Here is a 24,530-nt window from a genome sequence, read left to right on the forward strand (position 1 = left end):
GCTGACAAATGGGTAAAACCTAGTGTTTTGAAGGATAGTGAGAAAGTGTAAAGATTTAAAATGACAATGAGTATTTTTGGGTCTGCACTATGATCCTTAAATACAGTGTTTGAATATGTCATCAAATGATTTTTGTTCTAAATATTCCTATATTTTTTTATTTATCTATTTCTAACATTATTATGTTTCTTTATTTAAATAAGGGCAAGTATATAGAAAGTAGTAAAGAACTGTAAGAAAAGCATTTGAACAAATAAATAAAAGTAATATTAGTAACCAACAAATCCCCTCAGTCTGCTGACACCAATGCAATGAGCTTTAAGTGTCAATTTACAGGAGATCTGAAGACATCAGCATAATAAATGAGGTGAAAACAGGAACTATTGTCATGAAATAAAGAGTGTTTTCAGCAGATCTGTTAATATTGATGAGCCTCAGACTATCAACACTCATTCAACAAGCCATTCAGGACCATCAGCAGATCATCTCACTTTATTCTGAGTGTTTGCTGTTAGAAACACTTTATTTGAGTCAGAATACATGATAAAAGCCTGTTAAACTGCTCTAATGAAAGAAAATACTGTAATTTCTTGTCAAAAAAAGTCAAAAACACACTAATGACACAATATGATATGGAAGAAGAGGATTTCGAAAGTCTGATGCTCGAATCAGGTGTTCGTGTCTACTTTCACGAGCCGCGATATAGCGAAGAGCAGCGGAGGCTGATGGAGGAACAGGAGGCAGAAGACCTGTCGCGGATGAGGAGCCCGGACTGGCTCGAGCTGGGGCGGACTGGTGGTGCCTGTGCTCTCACAGAGATAGAGTCCGTCTGCTACAAAGAGTTTCAACGATGCCTATTTCTCCTGGACGAAATCTCTGAATCAGACGAGGACACGGACGTTTGTGTTGGGAACCATCCTAGTTTCGCACCGCATATGGACAGCGGCGTCCTGGAGACATGTTCTGGATTAGTGGGAGTGGCTTGCGGAGCTGTGCAATGTGGTGCATTGTGGGAGTTGTTGTCTTCCATACAAATGCACCCTAAAGTTACTTTCTGTCTTTCCTCGGTCAAGAAGGCACCAAATTCCAAATTTATGTTACATTTCGACTACAAATATGACCCACTTTCAATAAAGTTTAATGTTCCCACGGGTGAAATACTCCTTTAAAACTGTACAAAAGGAGTTGACCCAAAAGCTCAAAGAAGCAAAGGAACATCATAGGGAGTTAATAGAGAAAAACTTCAAAACTATGAACTCTAAAAAACTTTGGGACTCATTGAGGATAGCAACAAATATGAAACCAACAGGGAAACCCTTGCATGTCATAGATGAACTGACAAAAGCAAATGAGTTGAATTATTTTTACAAGAGGTTTGACAATCGTGATTTCTCGGTTGAATGTGATATGGTGCTTGACAGTATTGTTACTGATGATGCTGATAGGTTTGAGATTGACCCTAAATCCATCAACAAGGTCTTCAAGCAAATCAGTGTAAACAAGGCCACAGGTCCAGACGGCATCCCTGCTTTTCTACTAAAACATGTGCAGATGAACTGATGCCCCATTATCCAGAGGTCCCTACAGTCTCACACTGTACCAACACAATGGAGAAAGGCCAATATTATACCTGTCCCTTAGAAGCCCTGCCCACAGGAGAATAATGATCTTAGGCCTATTGCCTTCACTTCTGTTGGGATGAAGTGCATAGAAAAGCTCATTATGAGCAAACTAAATCTAGATGTAGGCCCACAGTTAGATCCTCATCAGTTCGCATACAAACATCAGAGACTCATTACTCATTTTATCAACTGCGTATTGTTATTGTTCACTTTTATTTTCTGCTGATTCTGCTTCAATCAGGAATAATTTTAGTTCTGAAAGCCGTGAAGTAGCCTGATATGATTGCTTTTTGAGCTTTCCACACTGTAAAAAATAATTCTGTGGCTTAGTAAATATTACAGAAATGTTTTACTTTATTAACTTAATAAAATCTCTGTATATCATTTACTTGATTGTTTGAGTTAAACATACCAAAATAATTGAGTAAAAATCCAACAGTTAATTTTATCTAAAATTTACAGATATATTTAAGTTTTTTTCAATAAAATAATTAAGTATTTGACTAACCAATTATTTCTTTATAATATACTTAATATATATGTGAAATTTCTATCAAAATATTTGAGAATGTTTAATTAAACTGATCTGTTTCAAGAAACAAAAAAATTACTTAATTCAAATCAATATTATTAATATATTTAACACGCTCTTAAAATTGAGTAAGTTTACTCAATTAAAACAATTTTGTTTATGTTTATTGGCAGGTTATGTCAGTCGCTCGCAGTATATTTTGGCTGTGCCTCAGACAGTGACTGTGAGTGAAACGCAGGACGGCGGTATGAAGTTCAAAGTTCACCCGCAGAGCGCGAGTCTGTCTCCGGCACGAGGACCAGCGCAGATTCGGTGGATATTGGATAACAGAGTGGTTGATTACACTTGAATTAGGCTACCTGAATGTTTAAATATTTCATTTTTACTTGTTAAATAAGTTTAAATGCAGGCAATATTGTATACATGAAAAAACAGTCTAAAATGTGCTGTATTGCTGTACTCATTGAAAATAAAGGCCAATGTAATGTATAATGGTGGTTGTCTGGAGTACTATTTTACAAAGGTTTAGAGAAAATAAAAAAGTTAATATTACTCATTAATAAAAACAGTTAATATTACTCATAAATATTGTTTTTTTAATGTTTAAATGTTAAATTATTTCTACTCAATTTTATTTGTTAATGTACCAGATGCAGTTACTCAGATTTACTCAGTGCCGGCCCGAGCCTTTTGGGGGCCCTAAGCAGAATTTGATTTGGGGGCCCCCTCCCACCACGCGGAGTCACCTGTGCTTGACGATTATTGACACAATGTCACTCTATAATGTTACATTATAAATTAATACAATGAGGTTATGTATTAATACAAAATAAATAGCCTACTTAATAAAAAATAGATACTTAAATAAAAATGTTTTAACTTTTTCTTTACTCTTTTACTAACTCTTTGAAACTTCTGAAAACAAACTGTCAAAAAACATATTAAAAAAAAATTATTTGCAAAATATCCTCCAACGTTTTGCAACCCTTTGCAGTTTGAATGATGTCTTATATGAACATGATTCCACTGTTCGATCGCGTCCGCGCCTCACACACACACACACACACACACACACACACACACACACACACACACACAACATAGGCTATTCCAGCACTGCAATCTTGACATCGCAGCCTGTTCGTTATAGCCGTAATAAAAAATAATAATAAAATAGTCAAACTAACATATAAAAATTACACTGCTCTTTTTAAATAGTCAGTAGTAGCCTACAATTCGTACCATTCAGTGCTGCGTATATAAGCACCGCTCCACTGTGATGTTTCCAAGCACATTTTTGCGCATGTGAAGAGAATGATTTTTTCCCTCGATATTGGAACGTGGGTGAAGTACAAAGAAGCCTATAATAAATAATAGTTTACCATCCAAATCCATCGCGAATGTTGAAACATTTTGATTCTAATGAGAGAGATCCGCTTTCACTTTCGCTTTAAATTATTTCGTTTTGGCTTGTTTATAGTTATTTTTTTATTCTTGTTCTGTTCTGAATATCATTAAATTTAAAGGATAAATCATTGATCAAATCAAATTTGTGTGAAATGGCTTAACATTAGGCTACCGTGACTTTGCGCACGAATTTTCTATGCACGCGAGGTTATGCGCATATGACTCAAACACTGGCAGACACAGCAGCAGTTGTAGGCAGGTATATTGATCATGAAATCAGAATTTTCTTGTCTTGAATTATTAATCCATTCATTAATTTATGTCACTTGTTTAATTTAATTAGGCCTAATATGTAAAAAAAAAAAAAAAAAAAAAAAACTCGCTTGGGGGCCCCCTGGTGGCGAGGGGGCCCCAAGCAGCCGCTTAGTTCGCTTATGCCTCGGGCCGGCCCTGGATTTACTGAATTTTTTTACTTGCATTTACTCAATTCATACAGTATATTTCATTGATTTCACAGCTTTAAAATTTACTCAATTTTTTTGAGTGTAAAAATGTTTCACCAATAAAATTGAGTAAATAATAGTTAAACTTTTTACAGTGCATGTTTTTCCATTAATTTTCTCAAAATAGCTTTTGCCTAATAAATAATATTTCACCCACACCTGTTGCTTCTTCATGTTGTCACTTCTTCTTGAGTCTCTCCATCTCTGTCTGACTGCGGATTGAACATATAAGGCTAAAAGTTTTTTACATTTTCTGTGCATGTCTGTGTGAGGTACAAGGACACGAGCTGTTGAAGCTCCGCCCCCTGTGCCGGGAGCAGCAGCTCATTTGCATTTAAAGGGACAGACACAAAAACTGTGTTTTTGCTCACTCTTAAAAAGTGACAATTTTAACATGTTATATAAACATATCTGTGAGGTATTTTGAGCTAAAACTTCACATACAAATACTTATTTTACATCTTGTGGAAAGGGCATTATACCTCCACTTTAAACAACACACAGTCTTTACAAAATAAACTGAAATTATTAGTGTCCCCATCTCACCATAGCTTAGAAAGAGAGCAGCTGGAATAAAGAGAAGCGGCGTGTAATCCTTGTTGTTATTTTTGTGTAATTATGTTGGTTTATAGATGTTTTGTCGTTGTGAATAGTGATGGCTCGACCACGAGCGATTTGTTCTTTTTATGTTGACTGCACATCCTATAGGTTCAGAAATGATAAGTTCACCTCTCGAGTCTTCGGTTGACTCTTCGTTGATGATTTTGACGTGATGATCAAACGACTCAGACCCAAAGACCCGAGAGGGGAACTAATCATGTCTGTACCTGGGACAGTCTGGGCCCTCAATATTTCCTGAATATTTTTCCCTTAATCACTATGTCATTTAGTTTATCTTTCAGTTCATTATAACATTCATTATCAAAAGCTGTTTCTGCATTTAGTTGTCTGTTAGGATGTCTGGTAAATTCCTTGTTCCTCCTGTTTTTGATGCCATTGAAACTGATCCTGCAACTGATGTCCTTATCTCTAACCTGCTTGTTTCTCTTGCATCAAAATGCGCCTCTGTCTTAAGTGTCATGACTTGAGTCTGATCTGCTGTGTTTTTGTCTTTCCTCTGTGTCTGTGTGCCTTGTTGCCTTTGAGTACATGTGCTTTCTTTTGACAGCTCGCTGTCATTGTGGCGTTTTCCCCTCCCACTTGTTTTTACTTAATTATCTATTGATTTTAAGTCACACCTGTTGCCAATTAAACCCTCATTAATCTCCCCTATTTTAGATCCACATGTGTTCAGTCTTTTGTCAGAATACATTGTCAGTAAATAGCATATTTCAAAACGCACAGAAAGAGACAAGGGTTTATAGTGCCTTAATGAGGTATCTAAGGGAAACGGGATTGGTTAACAGAATAAAGTTTAACATATAATTTATTTTATTTTATTTTTTTAATCAGAATTATTTGATTATTCACTCGGTTAACGCTTCACACTCCTGTCCAGTTGGTGACGTAAATGCACCTTAGCTGGTTTCCCAACCGCCATAAAACTCTGAAAGAAGAAGAAAATAAGTATTTTGTCCAGGGGGGCAGCGTTTCATATTATTTTGAAGTTTCCCCGGGCGCCGCCATTGGCTATCAGACCATCACCTGCTGTTAGCATCCCATTGACTCCCATTCATTTTGGCATCACTTTGACAGCGAATAACTTTACATCTGAGGCATTTAAAGACTCCATTTGTCCATTGTTTATTTCTAAAGAAACACAAAAATGTATAAAAGGCTCCATTACCTTGTATCTTACGTTATGGCCCCATAGATGCAGTTTTTGTAAAAATAGGCTAACGATTGCGTCACAGCCACGCGACTCTCTGTCGCACAGTAGAGAAATTACCGTATGGACAGGAGAGAAGCTCGCGGGCAATCGGGGGGCGTGGAGGCAAAATGACGAAGTAATTAATCAGAATACTTAGCAAAAGTTTCTCCTGCTCCTAGCTCATGGACAGCTCCTACTCGCGCTCTCCGTCTCTGCAAGATTCGGAAGGGAATGATTCAGATTTCTCTTGGCACAGCTACTAGAAGACAGACGGCTTGCTCACGTCACATCTACGTCGTCAAGCTCAGTTTGAGTCTGCGCAGTCGCTCGACCATCAGGAAGTGAGCGCTTCTAATTGACTTCACTTGTCTCCGTTGAATCCAATGGGGTCGCTGTGTCCAGTTTATATACTGTCTATGATTTTGTCAGACTGTTGTTGTGTGTACTGCAATTGCCTTCCTGGCCTGACTCCAAGTGCAGTTTTGTTTTGTTTGTTTGCATCTTTATTTTTGTCCTGCTTCCACTCTCTCTCTCTTGTCCTGCCAGGCCTGGTTTCCTCGACTGCCTGCCCAGGCGTTCTCTGTTCTTTTGGGACTCGGATGTACCACCCAGAACCTCTCTGTACGCTCATCACTTTCATCAGGGATCTCAGTTTGACTTGGCCACTGCGTCACTGGTGACGCTTTAATTGGTCCTTTTTGAGAAGTTCTCTCCTGGCCCAGTGGACTCAATGATATGGAAGAGAAATGTTCTGTCCAATTGTCCAACAGAGAAGCTTAGATACACATGGCTAGAATCATTAGAGTGTTCGTTCAATACACTTTATTCACTTTGATATTTCTGTCAGAAAAAAAAAATGAATTAAGAGTTATAAAAAGAATGAATGAAGTGTGTGTTTGTGCTGGCGTTTTCCACTAGAGGACAGTAAAACTCTCTGAAAAACTGATGATACATGAAAAACTGTGTATTAACAAACAATGAACAAAACTGTATTTGTATTAAATAACTTTACCAAAGATACAATTATGTAAGAAATATATTGTTAATTGTGTGTTAATATTTCAACTAATTTTAACAAATGAAACCTTATTGCAAATTTTGTGAATTACAAACATACTGCATGTAAAAAGGTGGGCAAAAAAAAAATATGGTCAGAACATCTGATCTGTGCATTAAAGCTGCAGTCGGCAAGTCTGGCAGATTGAGTGGACTTAGCCACAATTTTGAATGTTTACAACTCTCATCCCCCTCCCCCACTACCAACGAGCACCCGCCCATCGTCAGTGCGTGTGTACCTGATTTTCTGTGAACGCGTCCGACTCTTTAGCATCGATCAACACCATGGACTCGGAGGTAGGCTGGCTTGGCTAATCTATCCATAGATAGCAATAACCGAGGAATTGGAAGCTTGTTAGTAGATTTTAGACGCTTCGTACAATCTTCAGGCGAACTTCAGGCGTGGTGTGTGCATGTGATATTGTAATGTGCGCGTCTGCGCGAGGGAGAGGGGATCTGTGGCGTGTGCACGACATGTGATTGACAGTCAGATCTCACACCCCCCAGCGCTGATTGGACCCGATGAGACGGGAGCGGTGGATTTTTGTAAAACAAATAACACGCTCCAGGTGGAGTTAGAAGCTCAGGTTTTTTAATAAACCACTTTATTTATGTTGTTCTGTCGGATTATAGTGTCGATTTCACTGAATATGATCAAAAAAATGTTGCCGACGGCAGCTTTAAGACTTGCAGTGTAAACGCAGCCTAAGTGGTTTCTCCACTGCATGGATCTTCATGTGTTTCTCCAGGTAGTGTTTTAAAGCAAAACTCTTTCCACACTGATCACACGTGTGCGGCTTCTCTCCAGTGTGGATCCTCTCATGACTTTTCAGAGATGATGACCGACTGAATCTCTTGTCACAGTGTGAACACTTGTAATGCTTTTCTCCAGTGTGGATCCTCTCATGTGTTTTCAGATTTGCTAACTGATTGAATCTCTTGTCACAGTGTGAACACTTATAAGGTTTCTCTCCGGTGTGGATCATCTCATGTGTTTTCAGATCTCCTGACTGACTGAATCTCTTGTCACAGTGTGAACACTTGTAAGGTTTTTCTCCAGTGTGAATTCTCTGGTGCAGTTTTAAACTGCCCGCTGTAATAAAAGTCTTCTCACACTCAAAGCACACGTACTCTCTCACACCAGTGTGTGTTTTCTGATGTGTATGTAAATTACACCGCTGTGAAAAACTCTTTCCACACACAGAACATGAATGCGGCTTCTCCTTTGTATGAACTCTCAGGTGTGTCTTCAGGTCTGATGTTCTAAGAAATGTTTTTCCACACTGATCACATGTGAACGGCTTCTCTCCGGTGTGGATCCTCATGTGAACATTAAGATGTTCTTTTTGTGTGAAACTCGTCCCGCATTGATCACATGTGAACGACTTCTCTCCAGTGTGAACTCTCATGTGAACATCAAGACTTTGTTTGCTTGATAGACTCTTTCCACACTGAGTGCAGGTGAAATATTTCTTGGCTCTTCTTTTCTTTAAAAATATCGTTTTAGTCTTTGAGCGACTCAAGGGTTTTTCTCCAGGTTGGACATGATGTTCCTCCTCCACTTCACTCAGTTCTTCTCTCTCCTCCTTCACTTCACTCAGTTCTTCACTCTCCTCCTTCACTTCTCTCAGTTCTTCACTCTCCTCCTTCACTTCACTCAGTTCTTCACTCTCCTCCTTCACTTCACTCAGTTCTTCACTCTCCTCCTTCACTTCACTCAGTTCTTCACTCTCCTCCTTCACTTCACTCAGTTCTTCACTCTCCTCCTTCACTTCACTCAGTTCTTCACTCTCCTCCTTCACTTCACTCAGATCTTCACTCTCCTCCTTCACTTCACTCAGTTCTTCACTCTCCTCCTTCACTTCACTCAGTTCTTCTCTCTCCTCCTTCACTTCACTCAGTTCTTCACTCTCCTCCTTCACTTCACTCAGTTCTTCACTCTCAGCACTCTCTTCCATAGGGTCTGACATGAAATAAATACATTTTTATTTTCAGTACATCAAAATAATTCAGTAATAGACCACTGCTATTAAATATTATGATCATTTTGATGCATTTTTATAAATTATTATCCCTGAAACCTTCCATGAAAGAGGTACATTGATCTTCCAATTATTACTTTTAAAACATAAATATATTTCATGCGTCTGTGTTTATTTTACTAAAGATTTTTTTAATGTGAATGTGGGACACCAGAAACTCAAGATCAAGTGAATTTCTCTGTGTTATAGTTCAAGTTTAAAGTGTCCGTAGAAACTTCACATACTGAAAGTCTAGACTGACTTTAACTAGTGTTGAATTGAAATGTTTTATTAGAATTATCGGGAGCGTTTTAGATTCTGAAATGTTCTAATATACTTATATAATTTATCAAATCTCCTGGTTGTTCCCCCTTTATTCCCAAAACTTTACATAATGTTTGCTTATACTTACAAGTAAGGACTTTATAGGTACTCTATAATTACAGAATTCGTTTGTAAATTTGTCATAAATGCGTGTACTTTGCGGGCTGTAATCTAAAGCGTTACCAAATTGAACTTTTTGTGCAACATTTTGGCCAGGACTCCCTGGAAGAGATTTAATATCTCAATGGGACTATCCTGGTGAAATAAAGGATAAATAAAAAAATTATTAAAAAAATATTTTCTTCTTTTAAAAACAGAGTATTTTTTAAAACTGTGACACTCAGGAAGTGACATCATCTGGACTCTTTCTGCTGCATGATGACACGGCAAGAAAATAATCTCAATCCATTGTCTCAGTTTTGACAGAAAATGTAGCGTGTTGACCACATTCATCAATGGGTTACACTTACAACCCATGGAAAGTTCATTTACTTGATACTGTTTACTCTCACTATACTGAAGTATACTATAGAAATATCCAACATTTTGGTAATTCATTTGGTTTTTGGAATTCATAATAACATTTGGTATATTCCAACATGGTTGCAAAAAAATAAATAAAAAATGTGAACCAGAGCTAAAATTATACTTAGTTTGACCTCATGTTGATAATCAATATGAAAGTTTCTCAAACCTCCCTTTACTGAACATTTGTTGAAAATTCAGTACCTATTTCATAGCTAAACTGCATATCTAAATGTGATGAAGTGCTTGAATGTTTCTAACATGAATGTTCTTCAGCATCATGAATGAATGAAGAATAAACACCAACCTCTTTGTTCTTCAGGATCTTCAGTGTGTTTCATTCTGCAGGGTTCTGGATCACTCATGTTCTCACTGTCCTCTTTAATAAACTCAGTCTTTGCAGATTTCAGCTCTTCCTGATGCTCTGATGCTCGTCTTCACTTGTAGCTGATGGGAATTTACAGCATTTATTGGAGAATTACAGTGGGAGGAGCTTCATTGATGATGTAATTGCTGTGGGAGGAGCTTCACTGTCCATATGACTGCTGTGGGTGGAGCTTCTCTGACTGAACTGCAGATTGGTTGGAGGAGATGATCTGCCAAAATCAAAAATATATCGGTAACTAAAGCCCTATTCGGACGGGACTAGTTTCACAGGGGGACGTTACAGAAATTTCTGTTTCACAGACGTACTTTGAGATTTTAATCCTGTCCGAATCTGCCATGTCTGTCTTTTTCTCACACGACCTCTGTAAATATTCCAGAGCAAATGACCTACTGTTTTTCATCAAACTCTGCGGTCCTCAGAGAAATCTAATCCCGTCTGAATGCGAATGTCTGTGATTTTTCTTGTGTGTTTTGGTCAACATGAACTACCGTACAATCTCTCGCTATCGCGTCGGTATTCAAGTTTCAGCTTTTTGCACACCGATAATAGATGTAGATGTGTTCGGTACACTGCGAAGAAATAAAAAAATGAAATCAACAAGAAGAGCTAAATGACGTAAACTGTTAAGATTGGCTACTGTGATATCAGTTTCTTTCAGGTAAGATTACTTTCATTTCTGCACTTAATTACATAACGTGTAAATTATATAAGTTAAAACTTTTTTATTCCAGTGGGTTTATTATAAGAACCCAGTTCTATAAAATCATGATGATAAATGTATGTATAGTTTTTTATACTACAATTTTTATTAAATGTTTACAAAACACTAAATATGTTAGGACACATAGGAAAACACATTAAATGCAAGTAAACTGTCCATTTTAATGTTTAAAATATCTTTTGTAAAAAAAGTCAAAACATTGGTTAAATAATGTTAGCATAACAGATATACTTATGTAAAAATTAAGCAACATATTTATTCTGACCTGTGTTTATATAAAATATATAAAAGATTAAGAGTTCATATTTATTCTGACCTGTGCTTATATAAAATATATAAAAGATTAAGAGTTCATACTAAAATTATTTAAAGTATTAAAAGCTTCTAGCTGACAAATGGGTAAAACCTAGTGTTTTTAAGGATAGTGGGAAAGTGTAAAGATTTAAAATGACAATGAGTATTTTTGGGTCTGCACTATGATCCTTAAATACAATGTTTGAATATGTCATCAAATGATTTTTGTTCTAAATATTCCTATATTTTTATTTATCTATTTCTAACATTATTCTGTTTCTTTATTTAAATAAGGGCAAATATATATAGAAAGTAGTAAAGAACTGTAAGAAAAGCATTTGAACAAATAAATAAAAGTAATATTTGTAACCAACAAATCCCCCCAGTCTGTTGACACCAATGAAATGAGCTTTAAGTGTCAATTTACAGGAGATCTGAAGACATCAGCATAATAAATGAGGTGAAAACAGGAACTATTGTCATGAAATAAAGAGTGTTTTCAGCAGATCTGTTAATATTGATGAGCCTCAGACTATCAACACTCATTCAACAAGCCATTCAGGATCATCAGCAGATCATCTCACTTTATTCTGAGTGTTTGCTGTTAGAAACACATTATTTGAGTCAGGATAGATGATAAAAGCCTGTTAAACTGCTCTAATGAAAGAAAATACTGTAATTTCTTGTCAAAAACACACTAATGACACTCATCTTTATCCTCCACTACAGCAAAATAACTACAGTGGCATATTATCACCTCTGTCAAATTCTGACCACAATACTGTTCACTTGATCTCTATTTCGAAGACCGCCCTAAAGAGCTGCAAACCTCTGGTTAAATCTATCAATGTATGGTCAGAAGACAGTGTAGAAGCACTGAAAGACTGTTTTTTATGCACAGACTGGGACATTTCTCTAGTGAGCGAAGCCTGGACCTTTCCTCAGAAGATACCACATGTTACATATAATTCTGTCCTGACGCTGTGATCCCAAAACGGAATCTAAAAGTCTTCCCAATAATAAGCCTTATATTACAAAGGAGGTAAAGGATTATATTAAGAGCAAAAAACAATCAGGCATTTAGGATTATTGACCACTTAAAACTTAAAGGGACACTTCACTCATTTGCATTAAGCTTTGTATCGTTAGAAACCCAGTCATATTTTTGAATGGTCGTGCATTATTCCCTCATTTTACCCTGAGACGGGAGAAATATGGATTTCAGTGTTGCAGTTCCTGCTTATAATGTTCTTCCATATCATATTGAGTACCCTCCGCCATTGTCGTAACTTCACATCTGGCTCCATAGCGCCTGTTAGCTTAGCTTCCAAACAAGATGGCGGATATTGCTTTTATGGAGCCAGATGTGAAGTTACGACAACGGCGGAGGGTACTCAATATGATATGGAAGAAGAGGATTTCGAAAGTCTGATATTCGAATCAGGTGTTCGTGTCTACTTTAACGAGCCGCGATATAGCGAAGAGCAGCGGATGCTGATGGAGGAACAGGAGGCAGAAGACCTGTCGCGGACGAGGAACCCGGACTGGCTCGAGCTGGGGCGGACTGGTGGTGCCTGTGCTCTCACAGAGATAGAGTCCGTCTGCTGCAAAGAGTTTCAACGATGCCTATTTCTCCTGGACGAAATCTCTGAATCAGACAAGGACACGGACGTTTGTGTTGGGAACCATCCTAGTTTCGCACCGCATATGGACAGCGGCGTCCTGGAGACATGTTCTGGATTAGTGGGAGTGGCTTGCGGAGCTGTGCAATGTGGTGCATTGTGGGAGTTGTTGTCTTCCATACAAATGCACCCTAAAGTTACTTTCTGTCTTTCCTCGGTCAAGAAGGCACCAAATTCCAAATTTATGTTACATTTCAACTATATATATGACCCACTATCAATAAAGATTAATGTTCCCACGGGTGAAATACTCCTTTAAAACTGTACAAAAGGAGTTGACCCAAAAGCTCAAAGAAGCAAAGGAACATCATAGGGAGTTGATAGAGAAAAACTTCAAAACTATGAACTCTAAAAAACTTTGGGACTCAATGAGGATAGCAACAAATATGAAACATTGCATGTCATAGATGAACTGACAAAAGCAAATGAGTTGAATTATTTGTACAAGAGGTTTGACAATCGTGATTTCTCGGTTGAATGTGATATGGTGCTTGACAGCATTGTTATAGATGATGCCAGGGCTGGACTGGGACAAAAAATCGGCCCGAGCATTTTTGCCCAGACCGGCCCACTATATGATCATAAACACCACCCATCTTTGCACGCCCTTAATTATATGCATACCAACTCCTATTCATTAAAACCACTAATGCCATGTAATGAGTGAGTATACTGTAGGAACGAGTGAGAGTTAACAGATGAAATAAGTCAAAATTTGACATTTATTAATACAGTTGAACTATACTACACAGTGGTGAATCCTAAAACAAGCTATAAGCAGCTCTAGCATGGCAATACAAGTGTTACTTACAGGATTTTTGTTAAAACTATGGTGGTGTGACCTCGGTCCTTATGGGGGGGTTCGGGGGCATTGCCCCCCCCCCCCCACTCCGTGAGAAAATTTTCTGCATTTTAATGTTAAATTCATCAATCTGGTGCGGTTTGAGAGTTCAAAATTAAAAGCTCCAACCCATATTCAGTGTGCAAATTAAACAAAGAAAAATTCAAACCTCTTTTAGTTACAGTGTCTACATTACACCCACTAAATAATAATAGTTATAATATGAATCCAATGACAGTAATAGCCATATTTTGTAAAACAAGTGCACTAAAAAATAAAGGAAACTTTCATAATTAGTTTTGTACCAATTTCTATACTTGAAAGAGATAAGCACATGATCTTTTATTTTGACGCAAACTGCATCAAGCTTTTATTTTGGCGGAAAACATGGTTTACAAACGCCTCTTATTAAATTTCTAGTGAATTGCGGTAATCGTCAACTATGCAGATGTGGAAATAATCTACACTCATGGCATAGCCTAAGTGTTTTGAAAGTAGTTCTGCTTACCGCAGGCTCTACACTCTCTCATCTCTCTCCTGTTCCTCCTCACTATCATCATCTGCCACTGGAGCTGATGAAGGGCAGAAAACATATATTTTGACACAGTTTACAGTGTCTGCTTTAAGGGCCTGGCTCTATTTTTTCACGCTATTTCTCTGCACATTCCTTGCGTTTCTTCTCCATCTCACAGACTATTTTGACAGATACACACTGACACTGCTGCATGCTCGCTCACTCGTTTAAAGTTGTGATTGGGCCAGCCCAGTGTCAATCAAGAAAAGAGCCAATGGGCCGCTGATCTACGTGTTTCATGGGCTGGTCTGTCAGAAAAAAAAACTAACACTGACTTTGACCAATGCATTACACCGGCACAAACCCAGCGCCGCCAATTAAGCAAAACAAAACAAAACGAATGGGCCGCCGATGTACAAATTTTATGGGCCGTAAAAAAAAAAAAAAAAAAAAGTATGAGTATGAGATATATCGGCCCAAAAAGCACGTCGGCCCACCGGGCAAATGCCATGGATGATGCTGATAGGTTTGAGATTGACCCTAAATCCATCAACAAGGTCTTCAAGCAAATCAGTGTAAACAAGGCCACAGGTCCAGACGGCATCCCTGCTTTTCTACTAAAACATGTGCAGATGAACTGATGCCCCATTATCCAGACCTATCCAGACCTTAGGCCTATTGCCTTCACTTCTGTTGGGATGAAGTGCATGGAAAAGCTCATCATGAGCAAAGTAAATCTAGATGTAGGCCCACAGTTAGATCCTCATCAGTTCGCATACAAACATCAGAGACTCATTACTCATTTTATCAACTGCGTATTGTTATAGTTCACTTTTATTTTCTGCTGATTCTACTTGAATCAGGAATAATTTTAGTTCTGAAAGCCGTGAAGTAGCCTGATATGATTGCTTTTTGAGCTTTCCATGTTTTTCCATTAATTTTCTCAAAATAGCTTTTGCCTAATAAATAATATTTCACCCACACCTGTTGCTTCTTCATCTCTGTCTGACTGCGGTTTGAACATATAAGGCTGAAAGTTTTTTTTACATTTTCTGTGCATGTCTGTGTGCGGTAAAAGGACACAAAGAGACAATGGTTTATAGTGCCTTAGTGAGGTATCTAAGGGAAACGGGATTGGTTAACAGAATATAGTTTAACATATCATTTTATTTTATTTTATTTTTTAATCAGAATTATTTGATTATTTGCTTCACTCGGTTAATGCTTCACACTCCTGTCCAGTTGGTGGCGGTAAATGCACCTTTTAGCTGGTTTCCCTACCGCCATAAAACTCTGAAAGAAGAAGAAAATAAGTATTTTGTCCAGGGGGGCAGCGTTTCATATTATGTTGAAGCTTCCCCGGGCGCCGCCATTGGCTAGCAGACCATCACCTGCTGTTAGCATCCCATTGACTCCCATTCATTTTGGCGTCACTTTGACAGCGAATAACTTTACATCTGAGGCGTTTAAAGAATCCATTTGTCCATTGTTTATTTCTAAAGAAACACAAAAATGTATAAAAGGCTCCATTACCTTGTATCTTACATTATGGCCCCGTAGAAGCAGTTTTTGTAAAAGTAGGCTAACGATTGCGTCATACCCACGCGACTCTCTGACGCACAGTAGAGATTACCGCATGGACAGGAGGAGAAGCTCGCGGGCAATCGGGGGGACGTGGAGGCAAAATGACGAAGTAATTAACCCTCTGGGGTCTGAGGGGTTTTTGGGGTCCTTGAGATGTTCTGACATGCCCTGACATTTGTGCTTTTTTCAGTTGCTTATAAACATATTAATGGCAACGGTGTAAATTCACTCTATTTAGCACAAACAGGGCTACCATAATATGTGACCCGATCTGGCGAAATGAGTCGGAAGTCGCAACGTTCCATTTTAAGATATGGGCCGATTATGTGGAAAAACAATGAAATAATAATTTGAATTTTTTTTTTTTTTTTTGCTAAATTTCAAAGAACAGACATTCAAAAATAATCTCCTAAAGTTTCGTGGTCCAGATAATTGAGTAAAGGCATTTAAATGACTAATAAAGTTTACAAAGTTTTACTAAATTCGCTGAAAATGAATATTGCTTTTCTCAACTCCTCTCGTCACGTCTGAGCATTCCCCGGGAATCCCCTCAAATGTCTCTGCTCTCCAAATATGGTGTTTCACGTTGTATAGAACCAATCAAAAAGCTTAGAAATGTACACAAACGCTGATCATTTGTCAATGGGAAGCCCCGTTTCGACTGACCGGCACGCGATTGGTCCAGCCATCCTCCTGTCAGACTCGTAGCGCTGTGTAAACAAGCTAGCTGATCTCCTCAGAAAGATTAAATATTATTAATTTGAGAAATGTCGCTGTCAAAAGAGAGCAAAGTCGCCAAAAGCGTTGAACTCACTAGAGGCTTCTAACCTAAGCTCTGCTGCGGGTCATCAAGAGTATCTAAGGCTAGTCAGTGATTGTTTTGGATCTGGAGATGGTCATCCTCTGATGACAGCAGTGACAGCCCTGTGGTATTTATCGTGTATGGATGTGAGTGAGTGCAATTATTCTGTGAGTGTATTTATCTGCAAGGAGAATCCATTACAATGTGTTTGATTTATTTTAACCCAATATTTAACTGTTGGTATCTCCGTTATGAATGTGTTACACTGTTATTGTCAACTAGCCTACACAAAGATATTGCATAGGCTAACATTATTTTGTTCTCTGTTTCCTTGTCTCTCTGCCTCTCTCACTTTCTCTCTCTCTCTCTCTCTCTCTCTCTCTCTCTCTCTCTCTCTCTCTCTCTCTCTCTCTCACACACACAGACACACACACACACAGACACAAACACACACACACAGACACACACACACACACACACAGAGAGAGAGAGAGAGAGACACACACACCCTCTCAAGGAAAACTGTAGCACCTCTGTTCAATCTTTCTGATTTTAGTAAATGTTTGTAAAAGTGCCTTTTAAATTATTTATTAAAATAAAAACTTTAAAATAATTTGAGCTTCAGTCTGGTTTAATAGCATATATTAATGTCTTTGGTCAAATTAAGCCGTACAATAAATAGTTTATCCCTTTAAATGCAATGGATTTTGAAAGATATCAACAAAAAACGGGCAAAAAACTTTAAAAGCGATTTTCTCAGGTTTTCAATTGGAAAAAGAGGACAGACGACCATAATTCAAATGTGTATATCTTTACAACCATTCAAGGTATGACTTTGACTTGGATATCATTTGAAAGCTTATGGTCTCCTCTTTCCATTAATACCAAAATCTCAATTTTGAAATTTGGGTCACTGTGACTCATTTTGCTGGATCAGGTCACATATGTGAACAACTTGCATGTACATGTTTGTATTTTTGATAGAATAATGTTTATGCATGTTTTTTTCAAAAACAAAAAACTAAAGTTTCTGAAATAAGGCCATAAAACACATTCTAAATATATGTAAATAAGACTTTTGACTAATGGATGACGTTGCCTAGAATTTTTTCTTCAAAATTATGTGAAAATCATCCTGCCTAATCATTCACATAACACAATACATTGATTTAAATCTTGTAAAACACTTTTTGTTTGGAAAGGCCATATGCGGGTGGGCGTGATTCACACCTGCGGAGTCAATGGGGCCCGCATAATGAGGCTGCATACGTAATGAGCCTTTCATTCAGGTGTGTGACTGAGCCACAAGAATGCAAGGACAATATATAACTGGTTTGTTGTTTTTTCCACAAATTTTGCTTGCAAATTGTACAATATCCAAGGTAAACATTTCTAGTAATTGTGCAGTTAATTGTTCTCATACTGTATTTTCAGATTTGGAATATATTCTCTTCCCAAATGTGTCACTAATAAAGCATAATAAAATTATTTAAAGAGAAGGCTCATAATGTCCTTTTAAGATTTTGTTTACATCTATCCTTATATATATATATATATATATATATATATATATATATATTTTTTTTAAGGTTATACAATTACAACAACATTTAAAATTGTAACAATATTTCCAGTGTAATCTTTCTTTGTATTCGCGATTCATATTAAAACAGTATTTTTGCCAGCTGTAGTAGCTCCACAACAGCGCGCATCTGTGCGTTCATTCATTCATAGAAACGCGATTCATATTTAAACAGTATTTTTGCCAGAAACTCGATTCATATTTAAACAGTATTTTTGCCAGCTGTAGTAGCTCCACAACAGCACGCATCTTTGCGTTCATTCATTCTGATTAGAACAAAGCAAACAGAACTGACCTAATTCCTCAGCGGGATCCGTTTGCTCCTCGAAATGATACTTCCAGAACTTCTGAGGTAAATTTTTGCAGGATTATTATCAAGATAGTATTATTCCTCACAGCATCGTAAAGTACATAAGTCTGAAAGTGAACTCGCGCGCAAGGGCGTAGATTTGGTTTGAACATTGGGGGGGTTGAACGTTGTATGCTGCCTGTTAATTATTTCAAAAAAATTTTTTTTAATGTGTATTGTTATTGGATAATTTATTTCTTTCTATCTATCTATCTACATGCTTTAACTGATTACAAATTCAACATATACAAATATGAAATAGACAACATTTAGATATTTATTTTAAGATTTTTACATTCCAACTTAATGCATTTCAATTTTTTAAAAAGGGAAACACATCGGCTCTTGACAACTGTAAACATGAAATTTAGATACACCACTTAGTCAAAGGCACAGAACAGTGATTATGATTACATAGTTTAAATGAAAGCTCCAAATATCTGCTTGCGTCTCTCACAACCAACAACAAATTCTTGGCACACCAACTTGTTGTCTAAGAGGTCCAACTTGTCTTGGTGGACATGACAAACTGCCACATGATTCTGTCTCTTTTGTGACATACTTGAGCGTAGCCAAGTTTTTAACCTTCTAAGGGCGCTAAAGCTCCTTTCTGCTTCAGAAGATGACACTGGTACAACCAGAAGCAACCTGACCAGAGTTTCCACTTCACTGAAAAGGCCACGGACTTCCACTGACAAACCTTTAAGAATGTTTGCTGCCTCCATACTGGATCCAAATTGGTAGTTATGCCTAAACATTGGTAACTGAACGGCAAGCAACTGGCTGTTGATCTCAGGATACTCACAACACACTGAATCAATTTGTCCACTGAGCAGAGTGTCCTCTAGTTTCTGCAAGGTCAGCAGATCTTTCTGATGAAAACGTTCATTGAGCTCTGACTCAACAACATCAAGCACCTGATAAAACTCAACTCTGTAATACTCTGTTGCAGTTTTTGGCTTGTATGTGCTTGCATCTGTACTAAAACGCTTAGGAAGTCCCCTTGGTTCTGGAACTTTGATAGGCTCTAGATTTAGAGAATCCACAATCACATTTGCTTGCTCAAAAAGACTTTGAAAGGCATCTTCATTTCTTTTGTCTTTCAAGACAGACTGAACACAAGAAATGGCAGCTTTCATGCCAGATATAGTCTGTGTCTTTCTTTGGAGAGAAGCATTCAAACACTCCAATTCTCCAATCACAGCTCCTGCCAACACAAGACCCAGTAAGGTCTGGCCTTTGAGAAATTGTTGGTGCAAGCCATTGGCGGTGGCTGCACTAGGAGCATTACTGTTTGACATTTCCTCTAAGGAAGTAAGCACAGAATCATACTGCTTGAGAACAGATGTTACAGCTTGGTGTCGTACTGTCCATCGTGTTTGACAGAGAGGCTTTAGAGGGCTTGCGATACCATGATCTGCCCTAGCAATCTGGTTAAACTTTTCTTTGAATTTACCAGACAGGCTATACAGATTTCCTAGCTGATGCACCCAGTCAAGAGAATTTCGCAGCAGTTTTGAAGCTGTGCATGCCTTTTGGGTAACTAGGTTTACACAATGTGCTCCACAGTGCACATATAAAGATAAAGGCTGTTTCTTTTTAATTACAGCCTGTGCTCCTGAGTATTTGCCAGACATATTGGCTGCACCATCATATGTCTGGCCACGCAATCCAGATAATGGCAAATGTAATCGAGAGAGTACATCCATTGCCATTTTTGCAAGACTCTCTCCTGTAGTTTCTGTCACTGCATAAAAACCAATGAATTCCTCATGAGGAATCAAATCATGGTCAACATAACGAAGACAAATAGACTCTTGCTCTGTACCTGAGACATCTTGTGTTCCATCAACAATTAAGGCAAACTGAGTAACAGTAAGGGACTGAATGTTATTAGCTATTCCCCTGATGATGTCATTGCTCATTATGCCAAGTAGTTCATTCTGAATTTGAGGATTTGTGTAATTATGCTTTTGTGCTAGCCACTTGTCAAGGGCTGGATCATCTGCTCCCATGCATTTTAGAAGTTGGGAAAAATTCCCTCTCTCTTCAGCATGGCCTCTCAATGCAATACCTTGTCGAGCCAAATACTGAATACACCCTACAATCTTTAGCAATGCATTTCTTGCTTCCTCCTGTTGTCTAGAAACAACTGAGGAAAGCTGTGATGCTATGCTGTTTGTTTCCTGAGCATACACAGTTGTTGCATGGCAGTGGGATTGGCTTTTAGCATGGGCTGTAAACTTTTCAACTGCCTTTTTCCAGTTCCTAAAACCAGTACTCACAAAGGCAGGATCCATCTTAGAGGCAAGCATTGTCTTCTTTGAGAGGACTTTTGCACAATAAAAGTATAAAACCCCTTTTAATGTGGTACTGTAATGCAGCCATGGGAACATCTGAAACCATTTTTGCTGAAAGTGTAGCACATAGTTTGCTCTAGTCTGTACTTCTATAAACTTGGGATCAGGATGTACAGGCTTTAAGCAAGTGACGATTTCTGAATCTTCTCTGTCCCTGTTGTCTGTGCTCAGCTGGTCTCTAACATTAGGTTCATTCTGAAACTGACATTACAACACTGTTACACACCAAATAGCTCCCAAGTATATTGTGTACAGTATAGAAAATTGTACATTTAGTTTGTCATATCAAAAATTCTTCCCTATCAGAAATGTTTTATTCTTACCTGCTCATCTGAAATTGCTGTTTGACTATTGTCCTCACCCTGTCCCTCACTCTGTCCCTCACTGTAATGTACACATATTACAGTTTTAGCCAGTTTTATTGACAGAATGAACTTTTCATTAGTGTTTTTATGTCATTACCTGATCAGATGTTCTTCCTGTCCTTCTTTTGATTGGTTTAATCTGCTGCTACTTTCACATTGGATCTGATATAAGAACAAAACCACTAAGACATACAACTAAAACACCAAAAACTAACTGATTATTAAACCACACTGTATACAATCTATTCTTAATATCTATTTAAAAAAAAAAAAAAACATTTGACTATTTTTAATTGACCAATCCTCATTAAAAAAAAACTCATAAAAATCACAGCATACTTTTAAAGATGTATAATAATCTGATGATCAAACATTTTTGAACATTTCTGTACCCCTCCCTGTTTTCTTACCCGTTTGTCTGAAAGAGCTGCCTGTCTGTTGTCTTCTCCCTGTTGCTCACTGTGATAGAGACAAGCCGGAATGTAAAACAGTTTCTTGACAGCCTTAGGAACTTGACTTAGTATAAAGCTGTTTACTGGAGTCTTTAAAACATTAAAGGCATTAATGTATAGCCTATCTTTACAAAGCTGATGTTTTTCTATACTGTTTCCTATTTTATTTTATTGATTGAATGGCATCTTCTTTACCTGATCACCTGCTCCTCCTCTCCCTCTGCTGACTTTTCTACCCTGCTGCTATATTTACCTTGAATCTGTTATAAAAACATGTTAAGAGATTATACACCTCATAACGTTATGAAATTTATGTATAATGATCATTCATAAAATTCTAACATAGTAGAGATTATCAAAAGAAAGAAATTAAGTATTGAAACCGCCAGTAGGCGGCAGCGTTTCACTGTTTTAATGAGTGAGCCACTTAAATCGTTCATTCATCCAATTCGTTCAAAAGTCAGATTAATTTAGGAAGAAAACAAACACCGATGTGAATACTTTTGTCATTGATAATTACAGACACTATTGAAAAATAAACTAGCAAAACAGACAGCTGCTTTGGTAACTTGTTATACTGATAGTTATAGCTAAATACATTGCAATGGATTAGCTAGCTAAAATATATGTGGTGTGTACTTAGCTATTACACAATATTCTCATACCTCATTCTCAGTACATGCTTTATTTTTTTTTGCATCCCTCTCTGACCAGCAGTTAAATATAGTCCGCTGTGCAGCGCTTCTCTTCATTTTTGGCGCTAACGTTACCCGTGTGCTCTCCCATTCAAACACCACTCGCGTCGCGTTGTTTTGGTGAAAGTGCGACTCATTGGTTGGGCGTTACCAATCGGTTCAATGGAGGGGGAGTATTTTTGTCTGATTTATTATGACAAACTCATATTTGATTAAGAACAAAATTATTGTTACAAAATAAATGAATTTTACACATTTTTCATTTGATCTACTGTGATTTTAATGTTGAAATATTGGGGGGGTTGTAACTGATGGATTTGAATATTGGGGGGGTTACCTCCCCCCCATCCCCCCCATAAACTACGCCCCTGCTCGCGCGTGTTATCCAGCTGATGTGGGCGTTTCACAGGTTTGTTTGGATCGCCTCACATTTGCGTTTGAATAGCGCGCGCTCTCCGTGGGCGGAGCACATTAAAACTTAATTAGCTGAGATGAGAACGACTGACATCTCTCTCTTTGCATACATATTACATAAACTGTGAATATTTGTTTTTTATAAAAATTACTTCATTTAAAAGAAGAGAATTCAAGCTTCATGCCTGTGTGACTGTATGCCTGTTTGACTGAGTATTCGCTGAGTTACAGTTCATTTTCGGACGCGTTTCAGAATTGACTTCACTGACGGAGAGTAGGCAGAACTCGCATCATGTTTATTTTTCTTTATTTGGCGAAAAGCACAACACTTTGTTTTTATTATGAGCATACACAAAAAAATACACACTAAACAGGATTGATTAATGTACAACAAAAGCATATAAGATAAAAATTAATATTTTTTTTTAATTTATTTTTTTCACTCATACGGAAAAAAACGAGCCTATCGCGCCGGCGCGATAGCCGACCTCAGGGGGTTAATCAGAATACTTAGCAAAAGTTTTTCCTGCTCCTAGCTCATGGACAGCTCCTACTCACACTCTCCATCTCTGCAAGATTCGGAAGGGAATGATTCAGATTTCTCTTGGCACAGCTACTAGAAGACAGACGGCTTGCTCACGTCACATCTACGTCGTCAAGCTCAGTTTGAGTCTGCGCAGTCGCTCGACCATCAGGAAGTGAGTGCTTCTAATTGACTTCACTTGTCTCCGTTGAATCCAATGGGGTCGCTGTGTCCAGTTTATATACTGTCTATGATTTTGTCAGACTGTTGTTGTGTGTACTGCAATTGCCTTCCTTGCCTAACTCCAAGTGCAGTTTTGTTTTGTTTGTTTGCATCTTTTTTTTTGTCCTGCTTCCACTCTCTCTCTCTTGTCCTGCCAGGCCTGGTTTCCTCGACTGCCTGCCCAGGCGTTCTCTGTTCTTTTGGGACTCGGATGTACCACCCCAGAACCTCTCTGTACGCTCATCACTCTCACCAGGGATCTCAGTTTGACTTGGCCACTGCGTCACTGGTGACGCTTTAATTGGTCCTTTTTGAGAAGTTCTCTCCTGGCCCAGTGGACATTTATTTGGACTTCCTCTTTTCTTTTGTGTTCCTGTTATTTTTTTCTGGGCTCATTGAGAGCAAAATAAACTTTTCTGTTTCCTGCAACTGAATCTGTATCTCTCCCTGACATTACCCCTTTCACACGTAAGTTTAAAATATTCTGGCTGACCCCCCAGCGTGAGTTTTTCAAGGCGACCGTTATTTAGAATGTGTCACTTTATGGTTTCCATGGTGACACGTCATTGCTTGTCACGTGACACACCGCAACAACAACAGAGTTGAAAGAATGATGATCTGCTTTTATGTCATTTTTCCTTTTTTATTCAACATATTCACAAATTTGTTAGATATGGCACAAAATATCTGATATTCCGATTGTCAAATATATGCAAGTGGAAGTGTTTTGTTTTTTGAACACCATTATAACGATCGCGTTAGTTGAGCTGTATGCGCGATGGGCGCCGCCATCTTAGTTTGTGCCGCAGACGCAGTTCAGAGAATCGGATCTGTTGGATTTACAACAAGTGAATTCATCCACTTCTCCCGAAATACATAAAAGTAAGTGGCTGGTGAACTGGGAGAAGAATAGAGTAAACTTTAAAGTAAAACTAATTATAA

At 38.0% G+C, this 24,530-nt stretch overlaps 2 protein-coding genes across 2 annotated transcripts in view; both read left to right on the plus strand.

Moving 5' to 3' along the window:
- Nucleotides 1–24,530, plus strand: part of LOC311077892 (uncharacterized protein) — a 432,016-nt gene that overhangs the window by 239,829 nt on the left and 167,657 nt on the right. The gene's annotated exons all lie outside the window — the stretch shown is intronic.
- The window catches only part of LOC311077845 (uncharacterized protein), a 372,280-nt gene that overhangs the window by 60,718 nt on the left and 287,032 nt on the right, over nt 1–24,530 (plus strand). The gene's annotated exons all lie outside the window — the stretch shown is intronic.

Source organism: Abramis brama (assembly GCF_963993115.1).
Source record: "Abramis brama genome assembly, chromosome: 1".
Lineage (NCBI taxonomy): Eukaryota > Metazoa > Chordata > Actinopteri > Cypriniformes > Leuciscidae > Abramis > Abramis brama.